We start from the raw sequence: 12738 nt of genomic DNA, 5'->3' as shown, positions 1-12738 counted from the left end.
AGACCGTGTTGTCAGCTGGATTAAATGAACTCGCTGCCCTCTCAGATGGTTGGTCTGTAGCGTGGTGTCTCAATCTGTGAAGCATAAATACAACCCAGTGTTTACTGAACTCTGTCATCACAAGCAAAAGTGATGTGAGGACTTAACGATTTGGCTCAAATCTGAGGCCAGTGGTTGATTCATGAGGTTTTACCGTAAGGGTTGGTGGTGAATGCTGCGCTGGAAGCATAGTCATACTGTGGCAAATGATTTCATTCCATCAGTTTGCGTTTTTTCCAGAAAAAGTGTGAGGAAACGGCTTTGATGCTATTTTAAACATCGGTCAGTCGGCAGTTCAAAAAACAGCATATTTTAATGATGGAGTCAAAACATGTGACCACATCATTAATTAAGATGCAGACCTGATGCATGTTTTTATGTGTTACTACTGCATGTTCAACTGACTAAACAGTTAACAGTGCACCAAATTAAACTGCATAAACCAATTATCAAAGGCGGCAACTAACAGTTATTTTCATAATTGAATAATCTAACAGTTGTTTTCTTGATTAATTGTTTGGTTTACAATTCAAGTCGGCATTATTTTGTCAGACCAACCATTCAAAACCCCAAAGATAATCAGTTTTATATCATGTATGTCAAAGAAAAACATCAAATAATGACATTTAAGAAGTTGGGAACAGTAACAATTGTTGGCTTTTTTTTCTTTGAAAGATTATTCAATTATCAAAATAGTAGCAGATTAATTTACTGTTGAGTTAAACATAATAACTAATTGATTTATAGACAAATCTTCAATTTTCTTCAGTAATAAATCATCAAACTCTACAATAAATTGATGACAGGATAATAATGTTTTTATCTAATCATGACTGGGGACAGGAGGTCTTTTCCCTAACCCTAACTCTTACAAAAAACTTTGACCCCTTTCATTATAAATATCTATGAGGATAAATTATATTATCCCCTCATAAAACATACTGTGGCTGACACTGAAACTGAAACTCTGCATTGTTCTGAAGGAGGAATGCTATAAAATATCTGCTTTTCCCTCCAAGCCAAGCATTCGCCACAATGATTTCCCTCAGACGTTTCTGAATGAATATTGTAATATAATCAGCTTGTTATGATTCTGACCTTTTTTCGTGGTCATTTATAATGTTGAATGATAGACACAGAAACCTGCATTTACAGTAAGTTAACTCTCAAGAGAGACTTCATTGTATATCCATTGTTGTAATTTATTGAAATGAGAAGCTGTGGATCATGAACACTGCACATCCATTTGTCTCTATGGACATTTGAATGTAATTGACTGCTTATATCTGTGCTTAGGACACAACAACACGTTTTCAATATGTTTCTGTGAAGTTTCCTGCTGATCGAATTACCTGTCTAACTGCAAAGTCTTCGCTAACAGTCCTTAGAAAACTTTTTAATGCTCTGCAGTTATTAGCCACAAATGACACCACATATCAAGACTTCTTGTTCCATAAAGCCTCACTGACAAGATGAAATGTGGAACTGTAAAGCGGAGCGGCAGAGTATGTTGAATAGATTTATGAAAAGGTCACAAGAAATGCTATTTATGATGTTAGTAATGTTTATTTTCCTGTTGGAGATGCAGTGGTGAGCTAATCCATTCTCAGGGTGGGTGGACTGTGGTGTCCTGGGTAAAGCTTTTGTTTTGGACTTATTTGCCCTCAGCAGGGGTTGAAGCCGATAAATCAATGCAGAGCACACAGGAGATGATGAAAATGTTACTTTTTTAAAAATTGACCAAGGAAATAAATGGTTTGTCTCAATAATTAACCATATTATACACTTACATTAACAATGCTCTGCAGATCCTCAACTGAAGAGGTAACACCAAAACCTCAATGTTTTTAGCTTGATTTGAGTATCTGGTGTGAATCTTAACTGTCTTCATTATTCGGTTCGATTATGATTCACCTGTCAACGATTCATTTGATTCTACAATGCATCGTAATCTCAACGTTTCTCCAAGTGTCACATCTTCAATGTTCTATATTACTTCACATGTCGGGGTTGGGATGGAGGAGTGTGTGCATTCTGTATATGCTAATTGTTGCGGATGTTTTGGGTTTGTTATAGAGATTGGAATCTTTTTGCTATAAGCTAATGCTTCAACCTATACTTTGTCGGTCAAACTGCTTTATTTATTTATTTATTTATTTATTTATTTATTTATTTATATATACTTTTGTTTTTTTCCCCTTTTGGTTTGTTAATAGAAAGGATGGAGACGAAGTACACAGACCAGGGAAATATACATGTTTGCTTTGTTTGTAACCCTAACCCTAACCCATGTATCCCAATTTTACATTTCTCTACATGATTTACTCTTGCACAGTTTTTAGTCCACTGAAAAAACATATGACACATAACTGGCAGACGAGATAAATAGTCTGCTGCCTTTTAATTTTGAATATAAATGACTGCATTTGGATCAATTAATTTGAAAGCTTCTTACATCACGTTATTAACTAACATTTAGAAAATCGACTTCTGACTTTTGTGAATCAATGCAGAATCGTCTATGTCCGCGTTGCTATGCATCTCAGAATCGATTTTTCCACCCAACTCTACCCACAAATAGATCAGTCGCCCTTTTCATAGAATGACTGACACATGGCAGCTCATCGCTAGTTTTCAATGTATTCTGTGTTTACACTTCAGACTTCCAAATCTTCATGAAACATCAGAGCAACCATTACAGATATACAGATACACATTATATGCAATTATATGAGTTCAGAAAAAAGCCCTTTAGCCTCGTTCTGAGTTTGATGTGTTTATACTTGTAGGCTGAGTTGCTGCTTATAGTTAATCATTAAGTCAGACTCTTCCAAGAACTCTATAACAGAAAACATAAATACCTTTCATATGACAAAATAAATTCCAGATCATTGTTTTAAACACCACACATGACTCAGAAAGACCAGAAAATGCAAATGTGTGCCGACCCACACGACTTGTACCAATGAGAGGAAACAAAGGGAACATTTTATAGCTTTCTGTTAAAGAAAGAGAGATGGTTACTCTGCCGGCCGCCGCTACCCGAAATCTGCTGAAACATAAAATGATGAAATAAGAAGTGAATAATGAAATATGCTGAGTTGGCCCGGGAAATGTTTCATTGCCTCCACCCCACAGACATCATATTACATCATCAGCAAATCCCTGTATTGGATCAAGTCACGCTATAGCTCCAAGCAGGCCTGGAGTCAATCACTTTAGTTCACAATCAATTCTGAGTGTAAACAGGGACTCTGGTGTATTCGTAAAAATCATTAATCCACAGTTAATTCTCATCAGACCGAGTATGACAGTTTATAGCAGCAATAAATCCAACTGAAGGAACAAGTGACTGGTGGTTTCTGGGATTTATCATGATGCAAATGCTTCTAAATATATCCAAATAATGACAGTCTGTGTTGTTGCGTTTGCATGAGAAATTAAGACTCATTAGATTATGAGCTATACATCTGTTTTTTAACTTCCTATTTCTCTATCTGATCAACCTGCTAGAATTCATCATTTCATAATGCAGAACAGCCCTTGTACCTGCTCTGTTTAACCCATGCAGACGTCCCTCTTAAACGGATCCATACGTATATGCAAACAAATCTGCCCTAAGTGGAAACACAACAGGAACGCTACCATGTGCACCAGATTTGTGCCCGGAGGGTAAAAAACTGAGAGGACAATGAGAAACAGATCATGGAAGTATGTGTGCATGTGAGTGTGTGTTGTGTGTGTGTGTGTGTGTGTGTGCGTCCTTTTGTCAGCACACAGCACTTTTTGCCTCCAGGAGGGCGGTGGCGGCCGAGAGGATAATTTGGCATTCATCGAAGCTCTCTCCACTGACCCCACGACCCCGTTGATGCTTCCCTGAAAACAGTCCATATCCACCAAGTGATGTATGATTACCGTCACCGGTCATAACCTCGGTCAAAATTTAGTTCACCTGTGCAGAAGGGAAATCAGGCCAGGGATGTGCAGCTGTGGCCGTCTCATTTGGCAGGAATTACTTGCTCCGCTCAGTCTGCCCTGAAAATCTGTGATTTCTTACAAAGGGCTATCTGAAAAACTTGATTGGTGAGGTTTCTGGGCTAAAGTCAAGGGGAAAAAAGAATGGAGAGAGAGAGAGAGGAAGGAGAGAGAATTGCAGACATGACACACAGGCTCAGAGGCTGCATTGGAGATTTCCGCTGATAAACTGCCAAACGCAGTCTCACAGACTCATTTCAGATGGCAACAGGCTTTGTTCTTAAGCTATTGCTGCTTATGTGAACTACCAATGCTTTATTTTAATTACAAGCATTTGCTGCAAATGCAAAACACATCTCATCCTGTATCCCAAAAATTGTCTTGCTTTTCAAAGGATACACATTCATAATGACAAGGTTACTCTGATTATTAAAGAAAAAAAATGTTAATGCCCTTGGTTGTCTTCTTTATGTGCAGATACATCTACAGTAAAAACCAGTACCATAATCACTGTGATCTGGTCTTTTCATATTCATGCTAATAACTTGCCAGCTGCAAATGATGAAGCCCTGGTGAGATGTTTTCCAATGTTGGCACTATAAGAAAGGGACTAAAAGATGGGTTTGACCATTTTACCAGCAGGAATTTAAAACATTTGCTGTACATTGTTCAGTGTCATGAAAAGTGCCCCCCCCCCCACCCCTCCTGATTTCTGATATTTTGTGTATACAATATCTTACAAAATTGTTTCAGATCTTCAAACTTATTTTTATTTGAAACAGGCAACCTGAACAAACATAAAACACCATTTTTAAATTATAGTTTTATTTCCTGAAGTAAATAAGTTATCCAACACTTGTATCACCTGGGCAACCATTGCTGCCAATAACTGGAGATTATTTTCACATCTCTGTGGTGGGATGCTGTGCCACTCATCTTTGAAGAACTGATTTATTTCAGCCACATTGGCAGATTTTCTAGCATGAACCACCTGTTACAAGCCCTGCCAGAGCATTACAATGTTGTTTCTTTGGAGACATTCACAGGTGGACTTATGCTTTTGATCATTGTCTTGCTGTATAACCATAGACTGATGACCGGATATTCTCTCTCAGTATTTCCTGGTAGACAGCAGATATCATATTTCCCTAAATGATTGCAAGTTGCTCAGACCCTAAAGCAGCAAAATATTACCACACAGTCACGCTACCATGCTGGACTATGTGTATGTATAATGTTCTGTGCTGTATAGCGTTTACGCCAGATGTAATAGGATCCCTGTCTTTCAAATAGTTCCACTTTCGACTCATCTGTCCAGAGAGTATTCTTCCAAAAAGTTTTATAGTGTCATCAAGTTGTGTTTTGCCAAAATTGAGATGAGCCTTCTTGTCCTTCTGGGTTACGTCATGGATGCCATTTTTAGTTTGTGTCTATCTAACAGAAGAGTTATGAATACTGATCTTGATTTAGGAGATAGAGGCCTGCAGTTTCTTGGATGTTGTCCCTGGCTCTTATGTGACTTCCTGCATGAGTCATCGATATACTCTTGAAGGACTTTTGGAAGGCTTGCCACTCCTGGGAAGGTTCACGACTGTGCCATGAGTCCCAGAGCCTGAGAAATTGCTTTGTTATGTTTCCCAGAATGATGTATTTCAATCACGTCCTTCCACATGTCTTCTGGCATTTCCTTTGATGGTGACATCATCATTCAGTGTGCTGCTTGTTGAGACGTCTCAGCCAAATTCACATCGTTGAAGAAGTTGTATTAAAGTGATATGTGGATTGAGTGATTTAGTGTTGCATTGCTGTAAAGTTGGGTCAAAACTGATGCAATAGAGGCTGCAGTGATATCCTGACTTTTAGTCTCCGTGCAGTGCAGCCTCTTTGTTGAACATGATTTTGAATTCTCAAGCCCAAGCCGAGACATTTTCTCAAACTCTGGGAAGTTAGTTTTCCCAGGCTGAGAAGTACTCCTCATGATGAATTAACTGCACTTAATGTATAAGATTGGTAGTGCTTCTTTACAGGAAATGTAAGATATCACAAGACAGGTTATGTAAGGTTAGTGTTGTGTCTACACGGAAAGCACTTCAGCAACCTCCACCTCACACGCATCTGACGGCACTACACACACCATGTAATGTCTAAATTTTCACATGCATAACACACATTTGTAAGAGGGTAGGAGGTGCAAAACACAACATTGGAGGAAAAAAAAACCGATAATAGAACAGACAACAACATTTCACAAAACGGTAAGATTTCATAGTGAATTGTTGTGTTTTGCACCTCAGGGTCACCGTAGGCTAAAACCAAAAAGTGAGTTACAACACATTGTTAGTGCTTTGTTCAAACTTTTACTTTACATTAACAGAAATGTCATTGTGCCATGAAAATGTACAGTTTTGTACATTTCAGTATATACAACTACTGTACAGACTACTGTTGGTGTCACATTCATCAGAAGTAGCCCACTGCTTAAAGAGAAAGGTGTTAATTAGTTTATTAAAAGCAATGGGTATATACAGACCGCAGAGTATCGAGTTTCATGTAAACATCTTAAACGGAAAGAGACCTCCACCAGAATGAATGTCAGATTACTTCCTTTCTCCATATATGCAGCCATAACCACAAATAGAGTGAAATAAATGAGACATAATGAAAAACAGACTGGGATGGAGTTAAAGTTAGCACAGAGAACTTCTTGACCTCGCTGACTTTATCCAAAGTATTTGTACAGTACTGGTGCCAGATTATGAAGCCCTTCCACTAATTAGACCTGTAACCTTACTGCAGTCATTACAATCAGAAACCATCCCACAGAGCAACACACACTCTGTCCAGTCTAGACATCCTCTTACCTCCATTTCCGTCCGTACCTCTTTCACTCTCCCTCTCTCTCTGTTTAACCTCCATAATTCCTCATTCTCTATGCATCTCTCTCTCTCTCCTCTGTCTCACTCTCTTTTTCTCCAAACCCATCTGTTGTAAATCACTATAATGATAATGGGGTTTGATGTACACACACTTAACATACTGAACCCATTGACAATGCCTTTCACTCTTTAATTCACTGGTCCTCTTCCAACTGAAATTGCCATCCACTCTCTGCAGTGGTGCCTCTGCACCAGGTCTCACTTTCCCTGTCACTGAAATGGGAATTTCACAGCTGAAGTGTGATGTTGCTTACTGTGTTTGCCTTGAAGTTTTTCAAAAAATTGATTGAAAAAGCTACTCATGGTTCCACCAATGAAAGCTGAGAAAAAAATAAATTTGATGTGAACATGCTACATAATGTAGGTGCAACAACTCAAACAAACACATTGATCGGATAGTGACTTTAAAACCGACTATATCACACATCAAAGACATTGTTATCCTCATTGTGATTGTAGCCAATAAATGTTGAATTGAAATGCAGGCAATAAAAACACCCTTTAGCCACTGGGTTAGCAGGCTGGTAAGCTGTGGTTTTGCAATCAATATTTCCAAAAGCTAAACAATATCAAACAGTAGCTGACATCAGTTGGGGGCGTTAATAATCTCCATGAACAAATAATTCATCATTGTATAAATAAATGGTCTTGATTTTGGTTATACACCCAGCCGATCCTTGCAGCAATCTGAAGATCAGCATGTATTCAACTTCAAATGGTATTACCAAGCTATTGTTTATGATACAATTGCATATAAAAATGTTTTTATTCAAGAATATACAAAACCTTAATTTAAAATATGACTCATATTGCTGCAGACATTGCAGTGCTTTTATTCCATGTATCAGGAACTGCCTGTGACTGCTTAAACTTTTGCAGACAAGCCCTTTAGTTCTACATAATACTGAGCTAGTTACCTATAGCTACCTATCTAGCTGGATTATTAATCCTTCTAGGCAGAGTTTATTATCCCATGTAACATCAGTTAAACATGTCCGGCATGGGAATGAGGTCAACTTTTACAGTGCATTCCAGTGGGCGTCTAGGATGTGCGATAATTTGATTTTTCACTTACTGAGACACAAGAAAGCCACTGTTCAGTTGTGAAGACTGGCTCTCTTCTGTCCTACCACACATACAGAAAGCATCTTTAAATAGCTTTTGGACAACAGTACCTTAAAGTTTCTCATGGGTTTTAGGACAAATTATGACCTTGTAGGCTTGTTTATCCCACATGACAGCGAGCCTGGAAACACAGCAGACATATTTCATGGTTTATTTAGATATGGGCAGAACTGGTTTTAAAGTATAGGGTGTGGTTTATAAAGGTTAAAAACTCTGACTGCATTATCAAACAAAAGAGTGAGGAATCCAGCAAGGTCCAGTCTACCCTTGCAACCACTTTCATAAATCCAAAGTGTTCTTTTGAACTGGTGACATGAGGCATTTTCAGGAGTGTAGTCTAACTCTGTATATGTTTGGAATTATTGCAATTGTTGGACATAAACTTGAGTCTTGAAAGGTTAATTTGCTTTGCCTCTGAAATCTGAAATCCATAAAAAAGTAGTTAACAAGAACAGATCCATTGCAAGCAAAAGCCACTGTTGCAGCAAATATTTTAAAGTTGTAATGATGATTCATTTACTGCCCAAATCCTGTTGATGTCTGTGTTAATATCTTACCATCTATGCATTGATGACTGAATATCAACCACAAGTCTTTATCAAATTAGTGATGGTATAAACATGAAATGGTTGTTTCAGCTGTGTCTACCTATCTGATGAGTTAGCTGGTTTAGGAGGTTTAATGAGGTCTTTACCTGCAAGAAAGGATCATATCAAAACTAGTCAGACTGGTCAATGTCAGCAGACAAAATACATTGATACAATACAGTTTTGAAACTTTTCTTTAAAAAGTGTTATGATAAAAATAACAACATTCTTTATTAAATGATACAAGGTAAACATATGCAATTCAGTGCATATGTGATCCGCTATTCTCTGCTATCAACCATCATCAAAATCAACTTGAAACAAGACTTTTGCTGAAACTGACGGGCTACTGAAATCATCCTAACACGTTCCGTGACAACATCCTAGTCAGAAGGGAGTTTCTCCACTCTGAAGTGAATAAAAACCATAACGACTTAATGCGCTGGCCATGCTCTCAATTGAGAATGAGCTGACTGAGCAGCTACAGTCTTTTGAAAAGTTTGCCATGCCTCCATTCTCTTTAAGTGAGCTTTGAATTGGTGAGTGAACTCATTTTAGTTTATCTCACTGTTAAAACATGGTATGTATTTGTAATGCGATCCCATCTGGTCAATTTTCCAGGTTGTGCACGGACATGATGGTGCATCAAAGACTCGATTGTAAAACTCCTACGGATGTCTTCCCCTGTGTCCCCTCCACCTCCTGCTCCTCCTTATCCAGTCCTCTTCTGTTCTCTTTCCTCTTGCATTTACTTAAAACATGTGTTTCACTGGCAAATGCCGCACCCCTCCTCCTCCACCTCCTCCTCCTCCTCCTTCGACTGCTGTTCTTCATCTTGCAAACAGCTTTTCTATGATACATTGCCATATTTTGTCTAGTCCAGCAGTGTCCTGTAATTATGCCTTAGAATAATCATAATATTATTACTTTTGGATGGATATGAGGCATAATGTCAAATTGTAAAATCATGTAATTTTCTGGTCATGCATCTGTCCCAAGTAGTTGATGCCTCAACATTTATTTTACTTTAAAACACCACTGGGTATGAGGGAGCATAAAAACAAGGCTGATATAAGCTTATGCTGACTCAGGACAGACTAAACTTTCATTTTAGAGAGTAGAATATAGTGGAAATGAAGACATGACACTGAATACATTATCTACTGTATCATTGTCCCTCCCAGTAGCTCATAGGTTTTAACCCAGTCCAGCGGTGGGAGGCTCTGAAGTGAACGAAAAGAAAGTGAACTGACCCCAGCCGAGGTGCATGCAAGTCTATTTGTGTCCTCCATAATGATCTATATCCCAAGCCTTATTCCAGAGACTAGACACAGGCGATAAATCCTGGTTAAACTTTGTCCTTCCTCTTTTCACAGCGAGACAGGGTGCATGATGGACTGTGTCTCTCTCTGCCGTACAGTCCTCTATTCCATCCCTCCCTCATTTACTTCATCTGCCCCTCACTTCATTCATCCCGCTTTCTCTATCCCTCACCCTTGCCTTTTTCAACCCTCTCTCCATGCATCACTTGCCCACTCATCTCGCTCTCTCTCTCTCTCGTCCCTTCTTTTCTTTTTCGAACTCCCGCTTTATCTCCTACCCACCCATCTTACCTTCATTTTCTCCCTCCCTTACCATCTCTTTATCTTTCTGTTGAAAATAGCAAGAGCTGGTATGGTGACAATCTAAGCAATTCTTATCCAGCTGTCTATCCATCTTATCAACCACACAAGACTCTCCAGTTTTTTGCCCTCTCTGAACACCAACAACCAAGGCAATCACTTCCCTTTTTTCCAAATGATCTGCCTCCACCTTTAGATATCTACTTTAAATTTACAGAACAAACGAACTATAGATCACATTACAGCATTACAGAGACCTGCATCTTTCAGATTTGTTTTACCTGAAATCAAATCAGTGCAAATCCAGACCTGCTTACTGGGTTATGGCCCCTTTGTCCTTCCTGTTCTGGTGGTTTGAGAGTTGTGTTATGGAAGGATCTCTCAATTTATGCAGCGCTTGTGTTCCGGCAGCAGTCGATGTGTTGTCTTAGAGGCGACATGTCTAGTTTGACCAAAAAACCCCCCCAAAAAAAACAGATTATTTTTGGAATTTTTTAAAAAAGCAGCAAAGCCACTGAAAATGTTATTCTCACACCAAATGTCTTCCATATACTGTATCTGTCTTAGCCCTCAATGATTTGTCAGCCACAATTGTGTATTCACCACTGGCAATTTTTGTCTTCAGATTGTCAATCAATCAATCAATCAATCTATCTATCTTTATTTGTATAGCACCAAATCACAACAAAGTTATCTCAAGGCACTTTACACATAGAGCAGGTTCTAAACCGAAGTCTTCAGGTTTTAACTTTAAAGAGACCCAACATTCCCACATGAGCAAGCACTTGGCAACAGTGGCTATAAGCTCTTTAAGATATGATGGAGCCTGATCATTGAGAGCTTTGAAGGTGAGGAGAAGGATTTTGAATTCTATTCGGAATTTTGTCCATTTTGATCCACTAGCTGCTAACCTATGTTGATGTTTCATGAGTTACTTGACTGCATGTGAATTGAGGGATGAAAGGTTGTGTCGTTGACCTTCATGTTGTTCATTTTACATGAATCCTTACCTGTGAATTAATGCATATATGTTATTGTTTACCCCTTACACATACTGTTTGTAGGTCCTGTCAGTTAATTCATCATAGTTCGTTCAGGGAATTGTAATCTTGACATCGTGAAAGTAAACATGAACATATATTTAGTTTTGGACAAATTGGAAGAATAAAAAAAAACCTACTTCCTGTCGAGCTAACTGAACATTAAACTGAACTGATCATTGCTATAATTCCTAAACTCATTTTTTCTCTCGCTTGAACTTTAGAGGATTGCCGGTGCCTTTTTTTATAGCTCACTTGCAACTTGCAATGTTTCACAAAATAAAAGTCAGACATTATAGCACTGCTGCAAATACAGCCATTTTCAGCTGTAATGATCACAAAAGCCTCTACGATACACTGGAGAAGCTACTAAACATAAATTTTGATTGTTCTGCTTCTCTATCTACCTTCTCTTCCTTCTCTTCCATTTCAACATTTTCCTCTTCCCCTGTCTCTTTTCCTCTTTTCCTATTTAGCTAGCAGACACAACAAAACAAGCCCTGGCCGTGGTCCAGGCGGGCTGGTGAAGGTGAAGAGATGTCTGTGTAACAAATGACAAAGTGTCAACACTAGGAAATAGCTTAGCTGGACCTGTTTGTGTGTGTGTGTGTGTGTCTGTCTGTGTGTGTGTGTGTCTGTCTGTGTGTGTGTGTGTGTGTGTGTGTGTCTGAGTTTGGGGAAATAGTCTGACACGCTTGATTACGCTTCAGCCGGTCAGCCAGCCGCTACAGTCTGGCAAAGTTCGACCTTTTGGGGCCACCATAGATATAGACACAGAGAGAGGGAAGAAGATATAGAACATGAAGGTGAGTCAAAACGAATAAACACAGATCAGATGCCGGTGATATCCACAGTTCACTTGTATCTCCAATTATGGGATTTTAGTCTGACAGCTGGCCTTTACTCTCACCTGTACAAAATGCAATTCCTGACCCCTGAAACAAGTCAAGCCACTGAAGAACATTTCCAAAAACAGACCTCGGCATCAATCACACCACTCACAACTTAAAAAATATGTGCTTTGTCGCTCTGATGTTTCTGCTGGATGCTGACAGTGACAAAGCTAAAGGGTTTTTTTCTGCCAAAGCCTAATGGCACAAATGGAATGACCATCATTAGGGACGCATAAATCTGCATTGGTAATTCTTGCTAATGGCCTCTACTTGATCTAATCCATAAACTCTTTTTCTTTTTCTTTTTCTACGGGTGGCATCTTTGGTGCTAAGTGGTCGTCATTTTGTTAGTTAAGTGATCTGTTGGAGATACAGAGCATGAGAGTTAAGTCAAATGTGCTCATAAATGGATCTTTTTCTCTCCATTATTGGCCCTCCAAACAGACTAAAAGTGCATTTTTCTTCTCTAAAGATGAGAAATATTTTTTTCCAATATGGCCTCCAGAATGTGTAAATCTGAA

This window comes from Scomber japonicus, chromosome 14 (assembly GCF_027409825.1).
Source record: "Scomber japonicus isolate fScoJap1 chromosome 14, fScoJap1.pri, whole genome shotgun sequence".
NCBI lineage: Eukaryota > Metazoa > Chordata > Actinopteri > Scombriformes > Scombridae > Scomber > Scomber japonicus.
The sequence above is the reverse complement of the archived record's forward strand: the minus strand, read 5'-3'. Positions refer to the sequence as shown.